General features: G+C 44.5%; 1 protein-coding gene across 13 annotated transcripts in view; it reads right to left on the reverse strand.

The window, feature by feature from the left end:
• The window catches only part of LOC138763089 (plexin-B1-like), a 300,451-nt gene that overhangs the window by 145,255 nt on the left and 139,959 nt on the right, over positions 1 to 15,237 (reverse strand). The gene's annotated exons all lie outside the window — the stretch shown is intronic.

Consider the following 15,237-nt stretch of genomic DNA (forward strand, 5'->3'; position numbering starts at 1 on the left):
TGTATTTGAGCAAATTTGCTTTTGATTCCTATTACAGGCCAAATAAAAGGTGGATGTGAGCCCCAGATTACCCTGCATTTCCATTGGCTATGTGGAGCAGGTTTTATTCCAAATATCTCGGATACCATGACCAAAATCTTTTGCCACTGCATTCGTGCTGCCTCCTGCAGAACTTTGCCACCAACTTCCAACCGACTCTCAGATTCATTTGGATGGTTCAGATATTTAAATTTTTTTAAAAATTGAGACGTACAACACAGTAACAGGCCACTTTACCCCAGAACTTGTGCCGCCCAATTTGTACCCCATTAACCTACAGACCCCGGTACATTTCAAACGGTGGGAGTCCCAGTAAGAAACCCACATAGACACAGGGAGTACGTATAAAATCCTTACAGACAGCGCGGGATTTTAACCCCGGTCCCGACTGCTGGCGCTGTAAAGTCATTGCACTAACCGTTATGTCAACCGTGCTGCTCCTCTCTCTCCCCTTTCTGGTTCTCTGTCTCTATCTTCATCTCTAGGGACAAACTATGCACAGGAAGCCCACTGACACCCACCAAGACTACACCTTGCTGATATACACCCACCTGATGCATGGAACTTTCAGCCTCGAATGCTTCTCCAGACAATACTGTAACTTGGATTAGGAGGAGTTGCCAAACCCATTATAATTTGGGCTCAGTGCGCATCAGACAGAAGGTAACATTTAATACCTGCTGAGAAAGTGGTGGGAGACCACCTCCTTAAATTGCTGCAGTCTTTACCCTGATCCAACAATACAATTAGCAAGGAATATAACCATATTTTAGAATATAAAAGTGCTAAGCCTTTATAAGGTACCAATCAGACAATTTTTAGAATATTGTGAGCAGATTTAAGCACCACATCATCAGGATATTGAGAAGGTTTTCAGAATGAACCCAGGGAGGAGAGGGTTAATGTACGAGGAACATTTGAGGACTCTAGGCCTTTACTTGCTGGAGTTGAGACGATGAGTGGGGCAGAGGGGGTAACATCGTCGATGCAATTGAAATGCGGCAGCAAAGATTTCAAAAGGACAGACTCAGCAGAAAGAAGTGATTGGTGCAATTGAGGTCAGGTGACCCAGGCAGCAGTGGTCATCATTGGAGCAGACTGGGTCAGAGTGGAAAGGCTTTGGCTCAAGGGGTTTTGGCGAGAAGAGGCTGAGGTGGTGGTGCAGGAGTTGAAGTAAGAAAGGGCCACCCTATTTGAGGAACGAAAAGGATTCAGCAGGTAGGCATAGGTAAGGGCAGGAATATATTTATTCCTCTAGTCATAGGCAGTGGGAATGGCAGCCAAGGCAGGGGAATGCTCCTCTGGCAGAATGTGGGTCACCAGGGAAGCCAGCAGTATCCCAGATGACTTCATCTGTGAGAAGTGCATCCAGCTGCAGCTTCAGACAAACCAAGTTAAGGAACTGGAGCTGGAGTTGGATAATCTCTGGATCATTCTGGAGGCAGAGGGGGTGATAGACAGGAGTTACAGGGATGCTATCATACCTGGAAGGCAGGAGGAGAGTAGATAGGTGACAGTCAAGAGAGGGAAAGGGAACAGGCAGACAGTGCTAGGCTCCCCTGTGGCTGTTCCCCTCAATAACAAGTATTACCATTTTGGATACTGTTTGGGGGCTCGGGGGGAGACCTACCAGGGACACGCCACGGTGATCAGGACTCTGGTCCTGTGGCTAAGAAGTGAAGAGAGGAGAAAAGGAGAGCTGTAGTGATAGGAGATTCCATAGTTAGTGGGACAGAGAAGAGATTCTGTGGAAGAGATCGAATATCCCGGATGGCTTGTTGCCTCCTTTATGCTAGGGCCCAAGTCATCTCAGGTCGAGTTCACGGCATTCTCAGGAGGGAGGCTGAGCAGCCAGATGTCATGGTCCATGTAAGGATCAATGACGTGGGTAGGAAGGGTGAAGTGGTCCTGCAAGGAGAGCTCAGAGAGGTAGGTGCTAGGTTGAAGGACAGGACCTCCAGGGTTGTGATCTCAGGATTACTACCTGTGCCACGTGCGAGTGAGGTTAGAAATAGGAGGATAATGCAGCTTTACACGTGGCTAAAAACATGGTCTAGGAGCCAGGGCTTCAGGTTTCTGGATCATTGGACTCTCTTCCAGGGAAGGTGGGACCTGTTCCGACGGGACGGTTTGCATCTGCACTGGAGGAGGACTAATAACCTTGAGGGAAGGTTTGTTTGTGCTGCTCTGGTGGGTTTAAATTAGATTTGCAGGGGGAATGGGACACAGAGTGCCAGAACAGACAGAGGAGTGGAGGAGGGAAAACAATGATGTGAAGACTGCATGTATTGTCAGAAATCAAATGGTTATATGTGATGGAAATATTCTCAGGTGCATCTATTTAAAGAAAAGACAGATGAGCTTCGAACATGGATTGCACATGGAATTATGGCATTTGGCCATTAGTGAAACTTGGTTGCAGGAGGGGCAGGACTGGCAGCTCAATGTTCCAGGCTTCCGTTGCTTTAGACACAATAGAATGAAGGGGAAATGAAAGGAGGAGAAGTGGAATTACTTGTCATGGAAAATATCACAGCTGTGCTTGGGCAGGACAGACCAGAGGGCTCATCTACTGAGGCTAGATGGGTGGTGCTGAGGAACCGGAAAGGTATGACCATACTCATGGGGTTGCATTATAGACCAGCGAACTGTCAACGAGAATTGGAGGAGCAAATCTGTAGAGAGAGCACCACTGCAGGAAACATAAGGTTGTGAAAGTAAGAGATTTTAATTTTCCACATATTGACTGGGACACCCATACTGTAAAAGGGCTGGATGGCTTGGAGTTTGTCAAATGTGTTCAGGAAAGTTTTCAAAATCAGTACCAACTGGAGTGAGTACAATACTGGACCTCCTATTAGGGAGCGAGACAGGACACGTGACAGAAGTATGTGTCGGGGAACACTCTGGGTTCAGTGATCATAAGGTCATTAGTTTCAGGTTAATTAAAGAGGATAGATCTAGGACTCTAAATTGGAGAAAGGCCAATTTTGAGGAAATGAGAAAGGATCAAGAAAGCGTGGATTGGAAGAGGTTGTTTTCTGGCAAGGATGTGTGAGGTAAGTGGAGGACCCTTAAGGTGAAATTTTGAGTACATGTTGCCCTCAACTTGGGTTACCATTGGGGGTTATGTTCCAGCACTCGCTTCATAAGTAAAGAAAAAAGTCGAGAAACCGAACATCAAAGTCATTGATATACAGTACACTAGGTTGAGTCAGCCTCATGAGAAGTATGCGGTACGATACCCTTTCACGATGCTGCCATCACCCAGCATTACGAGAGTAGCGTACTGCAGTTCACTAGCATGGGAGCAGATCAGAAGTCGAAATTGGGAAATTGAAGGTACTGTCTCGAACCATCATAATTTAGAAAAATTGTAGGTCAAACAATCATAAGACGAGGCCCATCTGTACAGAGTCTGTATGTTCCTATCAGGTTCAAAGGCAAGGTTAGCAGGCACAGGGAACCTTGGTTTTCAAGAGATATTGGGGATCTGGTTCAGAAGAGGTTTTTTGCAGGTAGAGGCAACATGGAGCAAATGAGGTACTTGAAAAGTATTGAAAAATCTGAGAAAAACCTCAAGAAAGAAATCAGGAAGGCTAAAAGAAGACAGGTTGCATTGGCAGACAATGTGAAGGAAAATCCTAAGGTTTCTACAGGTATATTAAGAGCAAAAGGATGGTAAGGGACAAAATGAGTCCCCTTGAAGATCAGAGAAGACGGCTTTGTATGGAGCCAAAAGAGATGGGGAGATAGTAAATGTTTTTTTTTCCCCATCAGAGTTCACTCAGGAAATGCCCACAGAGTCGTGGGAAGTAAGGAAAACAAGCTGTGAGGTCATGGAACCTGTACAGATTTCAGAGGAGGAAGTAATTATGTCTTCAAGCAAATGAGGGTGGATAAATCCCCAGGAAACAACAAAATATTCCCTCGGACTTTGAGGGAGACTAGTGTGGATATTGCAGGGGCTCTGGCAGAAATATTTAAAATGTCCTCCGCCACAGGAGTGGTACCAGAGAATGGAAGGGTAGCTCACATTGTTCCGTTGTTTAAAAATGGCACCAAAAGTAATCATGGAAATTATAGACCGTTGAGCCTGACGTTAGTAGTAGGTAAATTATTGGAAGGTGTTCGAAGAGATAAGAGATACAAGTATTTGGACAGCTAGGGAATAATTAGTCAACATGGGTTTGTGCCTAGCAGGTCGTATTTAACCATTCTTATAGTTTTCGAGTAGGTTGCCAGTAAAATTGATGAAGGAAAGGCTGTGGATGTTGTCTACATGGACTTATTGAATTTACTAAGGCTTTTGCAAGGTCACACATGGGAAGTTAGTCAGAAAGGTTGAGGCACTAGGTATTCATGCTGAGGTAGTAAATTGGATTCGGCTTTGGCTATATGGGAGAAGCCAGATTAGTGGTGGATGATGGCTTCTCAGACCGGATGCCTGTGACTACAAGTGTGCCTCAGCGATAGGTCCTGGGACCATTGTTGTTTGTCATCTACATCAATGATCTAGATGATAATGTGGTAAATTGGATCAGCAAGTTTGCAGATGACACTGAGATTGGAGGTATTGGGGAGAGCGAAGAATGTTTTTAAAGCTTGCAGGGGGATCCGGACCAGCTGGAATAATGGCAGATGGAATTTAATGCAGACTAATGCGTGGTGTTGTATTTTAGAAGGACAAACCAAGAAAGATCATACATAGTAAATGGTCGGGCACTGAGCAGTACGGTAAAACAGCAGGATCTGGAACTATAAATACATAATTCCTTGAAAGTGGGGTCACGGTGGACAGGGTTGTAAAGAGAGCTTTTGCTGTATTGGCCTACATAAATCAAAGTATTGAGTATAGGAGTTGGGATATTGTGGGAAAATTGGATAAGACATTGGTGAGGCCATATGTGGAGTATTGTGTGCAGTTTTGGTCATCTAACTACAGGAAATATATCAATAAGATTGAAAGAGTGCAGTGAAAATTTACTAGGATGTTGCCCATACTTCAGGAACTGAGTTATAGGGAAAGGTCAAACAGGTTAGGACTTTATTCCCTGGAGCATAGAAGAATGAAAAGAGATTTGATAGAGGTATTTACAATTGTGAGGGGGATAGACAGAGTAAATGTTGATTGGCTTTTTCCACTGAGTGTAGGTGAGATACAAACCAGAGGATGGGTTAAGGGTGAAAGGTTTACGGGGAACTTCTTCACACAGAGAGTGGTGGGGGTGTGGAACAATCTTCCTGCTAAAGTGGTAAATATGAGCTCAATTTTAACATTTATGAGGAATTTGGACAGGTACATTGATGGGAGGGGCATGGAGGGCTATGGACTGGGTGCAGGTCAATGGGACTAGGCAGAAAAATGATTCAGCACAGACTAAATTAAATTTTTAAATTTAGACATACAGCACGATAACAGGCCATTTCAGCGCACGAGTCCGTGCCGCCCAATTTACACCCCATTAACCTACACTCCCAGTATATTTTGAACGGTGGAAAGCAACCAGAGCCCCCAGAGAAAACCCACACGGACATGGGGAGAACATACAAACTCCTTACAGACAGCGTGGGATTCGAATCCCAGTCCCGATCGCTGGTGCTGTAAAGGCATTGTGCTAACCCCTACGCCAACCATGCCACCCAAATGAAGGGCCAAATGGCCCGTTTCTGTGTTGTAATGTTCTGTCTATTCTAAATAAAGTTGCCATTATCCTGAATTTCAAGCAAGCAGCAGGATCAAGCGACCGGCAAAAAATGAACATCTCAGAAATTAAGTTTAAAATTGGCACCTCCAAACAACAAGTTCACCAATCCACACAATACGACAGCCAAGCAACCATCAAATTCACTTATCGGCATCTTCCAAACCCCACAGGTGACAGATACCCGGGGTTTTACTGTGTATAAATATTGCAAGGGTTGGAATTGAGTGGAGGAGCTGGTGGGAGAGTCAAAATAAAAGGATATTCCTTTAGAACAGAGTCGGACAGAAATTTCTCCAGCCAGAGGCTGGGGAATCTGTGCAACTTGTTGCCACAGATAGCAGTGGAGGCAGACATTGGGCAGATCGAACGCAGAGGTTGATAGATTATTCATTAACAAGGACAAAAGTTATGGAGAGAAGACAGGAAAATGGGGTTGTAATGATTTGAATGGCAGAGCAGACTTGAATGGCAGAGCAGACTTGATGGGCCGAGTGGTCTATTTCCACTCCTATCCCTTATGGTCCTAACTTGCACATCTTTGACAGAACTATGAAGAAATGCTGAAGGGGTGTAATTTGAGGTGAACAGGAATGACGACGTGTGGCTAAAATGTGGTCAATCTAATCATTCCCGTGGCAGAATGGAATGTGACAGGGAGGATATGTCCAACTTCTTTCCTGCCTGCTGAGATTTCTTGGAAAATGAAATCTCAGCTTTTATGCTTTTTCAAATTCCTGGGTGTCAACATCTCCAAAGATCTGTCCTGGAGCCTCCATGTCGATGCAATCACAAACAAGGCTCGCCAGAGGCGATTCAGTATGTCACTGAAGCCTAATAGCCTGAATACGCCAGAGATTGTCTGATCTCAGAAGCTAAGCAGGCACAGGCCTGGTCATTACTTGGAGGGGAGACTGCCTAGGAACATCGGGTGCTGTGGTTCCCTGTGAGGGACACAAGACAAAGTGGCGACTCTCTGTCTGCCTTACCATATACAAAAGATAAAGAATTTCATCTAAGTAATTCTCAATGTAGTTTTACGTTCCAATAATGGAACCTTTACTCTCAAAAACTTCTATAGGTGTACTGTGGAGAGCATTCTGGCATCACTGCCTGGTACGGAGGCACCAACTCTCATGACAGGGTTCTTAACTTAGCCTGTGATCACTCCATCGAGGACATCTACATGAGGCAGTGTCTTAGAAAAGCGGCCTCTATCCTTAAGGACCCCCATCACCCTCTTCACTCTGCTAGCACTCAGTGGCACAAGCTTCTTCCCCATTGCCATCAGATTCCTGAATGATCAGTGAACTAAAGATTCTGCCTTACTTTTTGTGCAAGACGTTTTTTAATGTAGTCGTGTCGTAAGATGGTTTATAATATGAATGTTTGCACCGTGATGCAGCTGCAAGGCACCAAACTCCATGATTGGTTCTGAAGGAGTTTAATGGTCAGATTTCCACAATGGGTAATGGACCAATATTCCATCTTTTTTCACTAATTTGACCCATTCTCATCCAAAATATCCATGGTACGAAGAGACAGTTTGGTCCACCGAGCTATTACTGCTCTTGGGATCATCAACTCTGACTCGTGGTGGCCCATTACACAAACTCTGCCTGCAAGCCCGACCCATATGCGAGCAATGCAATGTTGTTGTCAACCATGAGTCAAAGGGCTGCCGTCCAGCAGTATCCCTGAATCAAGCACCTGTATAGATTTGAGCACCTCACTTGTTGTTGCAACACCCCCAATCCAGGTGTGTGGCACAGAAGGACTTGATCTTTGTGGACGGCAATGAAGTTTTGAGCTGTCAGGAGCCAAATTAGTCATCACAGAATATCTGAATCTGTGGCCCTAACTAAGAAGAAAGTACAAAGGCACAAGATCAGCGGGGCACGTTGGCCATGAGGGAACAGGAATCGAGGCTAAAAGGATGGGTGCAGTGGGAATGTGTCCACTGGGGCAGGTCTGGGATCAGGCAATGAAACAAGGCATTTGGGAATGAGGAGAGGAGAAACGTCTTCTCGGAGTATGGGGAATCTTTGCAATTTTTTTTTCCACACAGTGGATGACAACATCGTCAAATATATTTAAAGAGATAACATTTCTGGATACACGAAGGGAAAATGGAAAGAGAGCATACTGGACTTCATGAAGTGCTGAGCACAGGAGTTGGGACGTTATGTTGAAATTGTACAAGACACTGGTGAGGCCAAAGGTGGAGTATTGTGCGCAGTTTTGAGCACTCACTGATGGGAAATAATAGGAGTAAGATTGAAAGAGAGAAGAAGCATTCACTAGGATGTTGCTTGGACTTGAAGAGTTGAGTTATGGGGAAAGGTTGAAATAGATTAGGAGATTATTGCCTGGAGCATTGGAGAATTTTGAGGGGTTCCAATCAGTTGAACTGAGGTCGGGTGACGTGAAGCCAGCCTTGCACGAGTCAAGGGAAAGGTGGGAGATGAACTTGGCATTAATGCCAGGTGCAGGTTGGCGCAATACAACTTCCTGCATCAACTGTACCTCACCCCACAAAAATTACATGAATCTAAATCAGAAATTTTGGAAATGTACTTTAGGTGTGGTGCAGAGATTGGAGCTTTTATCCATTCAACCTGGCTATGTACAAAGGTTCTGGGAGGACCTGGGGGAACATATTGAAATAAAATTACAAAGGTGGATTTTGCACAAGATCTGGAATTGTACCTTCTGGGTAACATTATGGACGTGAGTTATAAACTAAGTATCTAATTCAGTTTGTGAAGGTTGCCTTGTCAAGAGCCAGGAAGTGTACAGCAGTTACGTGGAAATCTGACTCCCAGCTAAGTATCGCACGATGGAATACGGAAATGCAGAGTTGCATTTCCCTGCAGAAAATCACGTACAATTTAAGGAGGAAATCTGACACCTTTGTTAGGGTGTGCAGCCCAGTGGTACTTAGATATACAGATACCCCTTCTGAATAAAGGAAATGCAACAATCCATGTCAGTCATGAAAGGATTGAGATCAGTGAAGTGGGTCGTGGCTCAGAGGGCAGGCTCTTGTATTTTGCTCCTTATCTTTTTTATTTTAGAGTTCTTTGGGTTTTTCTCAAGTTCCCTAAAGGGTTTGTGGCTTCTTTGTATTGGTTTAGTTTATATCATCTTGTCTTTGTTGGGAGGGAGAGGAGAGGGGTAGGGGGAAAATAGACTCTGTGCATTATGGATTATTGTTGAAAGAGATCTGGGTTGGATGTTTGCATTTGTAGAAGTCGTTGAAAATCAAAAATAAAATATTTTTTAAAAAACCCAAGGTCGGGTGAGACAAGAACTGGATGACATGGGTGAAGAGTGAAAGGTGAAATGTTTAAGGGAACATTAGGGGGAACTTCTTCACTCAGAGGGTGGTGGGAGTGTAGAACAAGCTGCCAGTGGAAGTTGTGGACGTGGGTTCCATTTTTAAAAAACCCAAGAGAAATTTGGATAGACACACGATAGGAAGGGAATGGAGGGCTACAGTCAGGGCGCAAGTCAACGGGAGCAGGGAAAATAATTGTTTGGTACAGACTAGATGGGCTGAAGGGCCTGTTTCTGTGCTGCCATGTTCCACTGTTTTCATTCCTGATTTTCATCATCTGCAGAATCCTGTTTGGGGAGCTCTTGTACTTGCTGAGACAAGGCTAGCTTGACACAGTTTTCTATTAGGAAATGTGATCGCATTCACTGAGCACCTCGGGGGGGGGGGGGGGGGGGGGGAAGGCTCTAAATTCCTGCCAAGAGCTCGCTTATTTCCTTGTGCGCATGTGAATGGCCTTTTAAAATTCTTCGATCCTTCTGAGAAAGCTGAAGTTGTATTGTGACATGGACAAGCCCTGAAACTAAGTGAAAGAAAATTTCACCTACCCTCATTAATTTTTGTGAAAAGGACAATAAGCCCTGCCTTGGGAATAGAGGAAACACTTCACTCAGCTGGCAGATTTACCCCTTACACAGAAAGCCTTTGATGGCCAAGGCAGGGCAAGGTGAAAACTGGGCCCTAGAATCGCTCTTTGGCAAAAGTGGTATTTTCCACTCAGCGGGGAACACGCAAAAAGACTCAGAAAATAGCATCATTTATAAATTGCAGCTCCCTTGATGCCACGGAGGCCGGTACTGCCAACAAACCAAAGGCAGAGATAAAAGAGACCATTGTGCCATTGCTGTAGCAACACAGCAGCTCTAACATGCATTTAGCAGTGCAAGAAGTCAAGGAGTCATCCCTCGGAGAAACCTGAATCAAAGTCCCCATCTTGATTCTATCGGTTTTCTCCGGTTCTGCTGAGAACTTGGATTAAACCGTAAGCATGTGTGCTATCAGCTGGGAGGCAGCACAAAGACCAAGAGTTTGACAGTCATGAAGTTTGAACAGCAGGAGCAATAAAGCACCCCTGGCCCTAACGACTATGGCTCAATAACAGACTTGGAACTTCTCCCAACAGTTTCCAGATGTTTCCCTCCGTATGAGTTTTTTTTTTGAAATTTGATATCCAGAAGCTTGATAGGATTTGATGAGCAATCAGTGTTTAAGTTGCACCATAATGCTTTCTGTCCAATTTAATTTGCAAATGGAATCCTGATGGCAAACATATCCTCAAGACAAGTGAAGTCAAGTCAACCCGACGAAACAGCGTTTTCCGGTCCTTTATGCAAAATGTGCAGCGCACAAGCAGATGTGACACATATAGGGTCAAATAATACATATGCAGGACAAGTATTTTAGCTCTACAAATAAATAAATAGTGTTCTGTACAAATGAGAGTCTCAGATGGTTAGTGGGAGCAATTCCTTTGGTCTTTCAGCATCTCACTGCCTGTGGGAAGAAGCTGTTCCTCAGCCTGGCGGTGCTGTATCTCTTCCCCAATGGGAGCAGCAGAAAGATGCCGTGTGCAGAGTGGACGAGGTCCTCAGTGATTTTGCGTGCATCTTCCAGACAACAATCCCGGTAGATCACCTCAATGGGAGGGAAAGAGACTCCAGTGATCCTCTCTGCTGCTCTTGTGGTCCTGTGGATTGCCCTCCAATTCATTTCTCTGCAGCAACCGTACCACCCTGTGTTGCAGCCAGCCAGGACGCTCTCAACAGAGTTTGCGAGCATCAGTTGAAATGTTCCAGGAGCATGGTTCATTTCCATTAATATCATTCTGCCCCAACTATGTCCCTCATCCCAGCGATGAACATATTTCTCTTTCAAGGAGAGGTTCCTGATGCTTCTGTTCAAGGGTATAATTAGTCTCTGTTCATAATGCATGAGCTAAGTACCAGATTTGGAACCCTTCCTCTTTTTGATACCTCTACTCTTCTGTAAAGCTTCAGACAGTGGTTCTCAAACTTTTTCTTTCCATTTACATCCTACTTTAAGTAAGCCTTATGCCATGGGCACTCTGTGATTAGTAAGGGATTGCTTAAGGTGGGATGTGAGTGGGAAGGTTGAGAAACACTGCTCTAGACCCAATTATGATTGAAATATTTTGCTTGAGAAAAACTGTCATTGGCCCATTTCCTTTGGAGTTCTGAAACCGTGCACATAACAAGTCAATGAGGGACGATTAAAACAGTGGTTACAAACTTTTTCTTTCCACCAACATACTACCTTAAGCAATCGCTTATTAATTATAGAGCACCGATGACATAGGGAATACGTAAAGTGGGATGTGAGTGAAAAAAATGTTGAGAACCACTGCTTTGGGGAATACTTGTGGGCTAAGCATTGATAGAGGCTGCTATCTGTCAGCTTTTGAACTCTCCATGCCGAGGAACATCTCTGCTACATCTAATGTTAGTCACATGCACTCTGGGACAGCCTATCGGTGCCACAAGTGAGTTCACCAGTTAAGGCTGCTTATGGCTTATGTGGTAAATGCTTGTTATTAGTGATACAGAGCTGAAGCATTTGCTGGAAGCAAATGCAACACTCTAAAGTGCTGGAGAAATCCAGCAGGTCACACAGGATCCACAGGAAGCAAATCGCGTCAACATTTTGGGCCCGAGCCCTGTTTGCCTTTTCCTTCCCTAGGATGCAGTGTGACCTGCTGGGTTTTTCCAGCACTTTTGGGTGCTGCACTCAACCCCAGCATCTGCAGACTTTCCTGTTTACCTCTTGCCAAAAATAAATTGTGCCTCTGCAATTATGACTAATTGAAATTGTTCTCTTGCAAAATTGATAAGTGCATGAGGGCAGGTGTTGCAAAGATGTGGGGCAAATAGACTTTAAAACAAAAAATAGGACTTTTGTTTTATGCTGCCACCCGCAGTGTTAAACACTGATATCGGGATTGCCAACACACGTTAGAGAATTACTAAACTCACGAGCCTCAGTTCTAAATTACAATTATAAAATATTGAACCTTAAAAAGCAGGAATGACAAGTCCAGAATTACAAGCACATTGCTATATCTGAATTCATATACTGCTCTATGAGTTAATGAGTTCACAGTGAACAAGCATCAACACAATGGGAATTTCCTTCCTGCAGCTTCATTTGGAAGAAAGAAATCACCTTCAAGACTTTGTCACCACATATAATGAGTTAAGTTCAGATTTTGGTGAAGCTCTGTGTCCAGTTGGCAGGGCTGCTTCACTCAGTGGAGCTCGTGTGAAGTCACATCTGGCCCCAAACAGTGTCACTCTGTTCTCATGACTTTGTCCTTTCAATTAGAAGCCCAATGAGTTTTGACAAGTTCATACTCAGAAATTTATATTAAATCAGTTATTACCTTGCCATTGGTCTGGGGAGAGTCATTCTGCCCATTTGTGTTCAGAGCCCAGTTGGAACCCTAACTCCCTCAAGAGCCAATGCATTTCCCTCTAATAGCAACACAACCATCAATCATGGGAAAGAATAATTATTGTCCAGGTCACTTCTCCACTTTTCCAAATCATTAAGTATTCAATTTGTTTTCAAAAGTATAAATTTTAATTTTTAAAAGTATTTTAGACATATAGCATTGGTAACAGGCTGTTTCACCCCACGAGTCCGTGCCGCCCAATTTACACCCCATTAACCTACAGCCCTGATATTTTTCGGACAGTGGGAAGAAACCAGAGCCCCCAGGAAAAACCCACGCAGACACGGGGAGAAGGTACAAACTCCTTACAGACAGCGCAGGAGTTGAACCCCGGTCCCGATCACTGGCACTGTAAAGGCGCTGTGTATGCCAATCATGCCACCCCAAAATGGTTAAATATTAAGCTGCAGACTGCAAGAGAGGGAGACCAGACTGAGTAGATAGTCCCAACATGTCCAGAATGATCATGTTCCTTGGAAAGGTACATTTCATCAAAGAATTCCACCACAGGGTGGCAAGGGGACTGATGATTTAAACATCAAGGTGCAGTTTCCATATACCCCAGCTAATCTGCTCACTAAAAGTCCACAAGATATAAGAGAATAAATAGGCTATTCGGCCCATCAAGTCTGCCCCGCCATTCAATCATGAGATGAACCATTTTCCCACTCGGTCCCACTGCCCAGCCTTCTCCCCATAATCTCTGATGCCCTGGTTAATCAAGAATGTATCAATCTCTGCCTTAAATACACCCAATGACCTGGCCTCCACAACCGCAAATTCCACAGATTCTCACTGATGGATGGGCTTGCCAGTCAAGGGAGGAAGGAGTTGGGCAAGGGGGACAAGTGGCTCCCAAAAAGTCCCAAGTTATTGTAATGCAAGGTATGGGTGTGACCAAGAGGACAATAAAAGCAAGAATGAAAACCATGGACCATAATGGTCACGTAATACTACATTTAGAATGTAACATGAAATTCTTTAACTTTGTCTGATGTAAAGAAGACAGAGAATTACCACTTTGTCCAGCTCCCCTCACAGAAATGAGGCTCCAGCGAGGAACAAACTCACGAGACCTGGTTTACAAGGCCAATGCTCTAACCACTTTGGGACAACAGCTCAGGATTCTTTCTACTGGATGCAATGGAGATTGAGATCAAGAATTCTGACCAGAAAAATAGTGAAACATGGGTCTTGGACTATGCAACACTTCATTACATGTGGTTAAAGTGGGGCCTTAAACAGAATTTCAAAAAGAGAAAGCAGAAAACCTGCATTCTGGCACTCAAAGTTCAGAAGATAAACGCCACTAATACTCAGCAGAAGTTACATAGAAACATAGAAGATAGGAGCAGGAGTAGGTCATTCGAACCTTCGAGCCTGCTCCGCCATTCAATGAGATCATGGCTGATCTTAAAGTTCAGTACCCCGTCCCCGCCTTCTCTCCGTAACCTTTAATACCCTTATACTGAAGAAATATATTGAATTCCCTCTTAAATATATTTAATGAACCTGACTCTACTGCCCTCTGCGGCAATGAATTCCACAGATTCACCACCCTCTGGGTAAAGAAATTCCTCCTCATCTCGGTCCTAAATGGTTTGCCTATTATCCTCAAACCATGGCCCCGGGTTCTGGATTTTCCCATCATTGGAAACATCCCATCTGCATCCATTCTGTCCAGTCCTGCCAGAATTTTATATGTCTCTATGAGATCCCCTCTCAATCTTCTAAACTCCAGCGAGTACAATCCCAATTTGCGCAATCTATCCTCATAAGTCATTCCTGCCATTCCAGGTATCAGCCTGGTGAATCGCCTCTGCACTCCCTCCATTGCAAGAACATCCTTCCTTAGATAAGGTGACCAAAACTGCACACAATACTCCAGGTGTGGTCTCACCAAGGCCCCGTACAGCTGCAGTAAGGTATCCTTGTTCCTATACTCAAACCCTCTTGATATGAAGGCCAACATACCATTTGCCTTTTTAACCGCCTGCTGTACCTGCATGCTCGCCTTCAGAGACTGGTGTACAAGTACCCCTAGGTCTCTCTGCACTTCCCCGTCTCTTAATCTATTGCCATTCAAATAGTAATCTGCCCTCCGGTTTGTATTACCAAAGTGGATAACCTCACATTTATCCACATTGTAGTGCATTTGCCATGTATCTGCCCAGTCCCTCAATTTATCCAAATCACACTAGAGCTTCCTGACCCCCTCTTCCGTGCACACAACCCCTCCTAGCTTAGTGTCATCTGCAAATTTGGAGATATTACATCCAATCCCCTCATCCAGATCATTAATGTAAATTGTGAACAGCTGGGGTTCTAGTACAGATCCCTGTGGCACCCCACTGGTCACCGCCTGCCACTCAGAAAATGAGCCATTTATCCCAACTCTCTGTCTTCTACTTGCCAGCCAGTTCTCAATCCACATCAATACTTTGCCCCCAATCCCATGAGCCTTGATTTTGGAAGCCAGTCATTTATGCGGGACCTTATCGAAGGCCTTTTGGAAGTCCAGGTACACCTTCACACTTTCAAGCATCAGGCAAGTAGAAATTTTATGTTTTTAAATCCCCCGTCTCCTGGCTACCTGGACACAGAGTTCAGAGATGTAATTTCCAAAGGAGTCTAGCTCACTCTGGGCTTGGCGGAAAACACTTCTACCTGCCTATCTGTGTCTGGCC

Source organism: Narcine bancroftii, chromosome 5 (genome assembly GCF_036971445.1).
Source record: "Narcine bancroftii isolate sNarBan1 chromosome 5, sNarBan1.hap1, whole genome shotgun sequence".
Classification (NCBI taxonomy): domain Eukaryota; kingdom Metazoa; phylum Chordata; class Chondrichthyes; order Torpediniformes; family Narcinidae; genus Narcine; species Narcine bancroftii.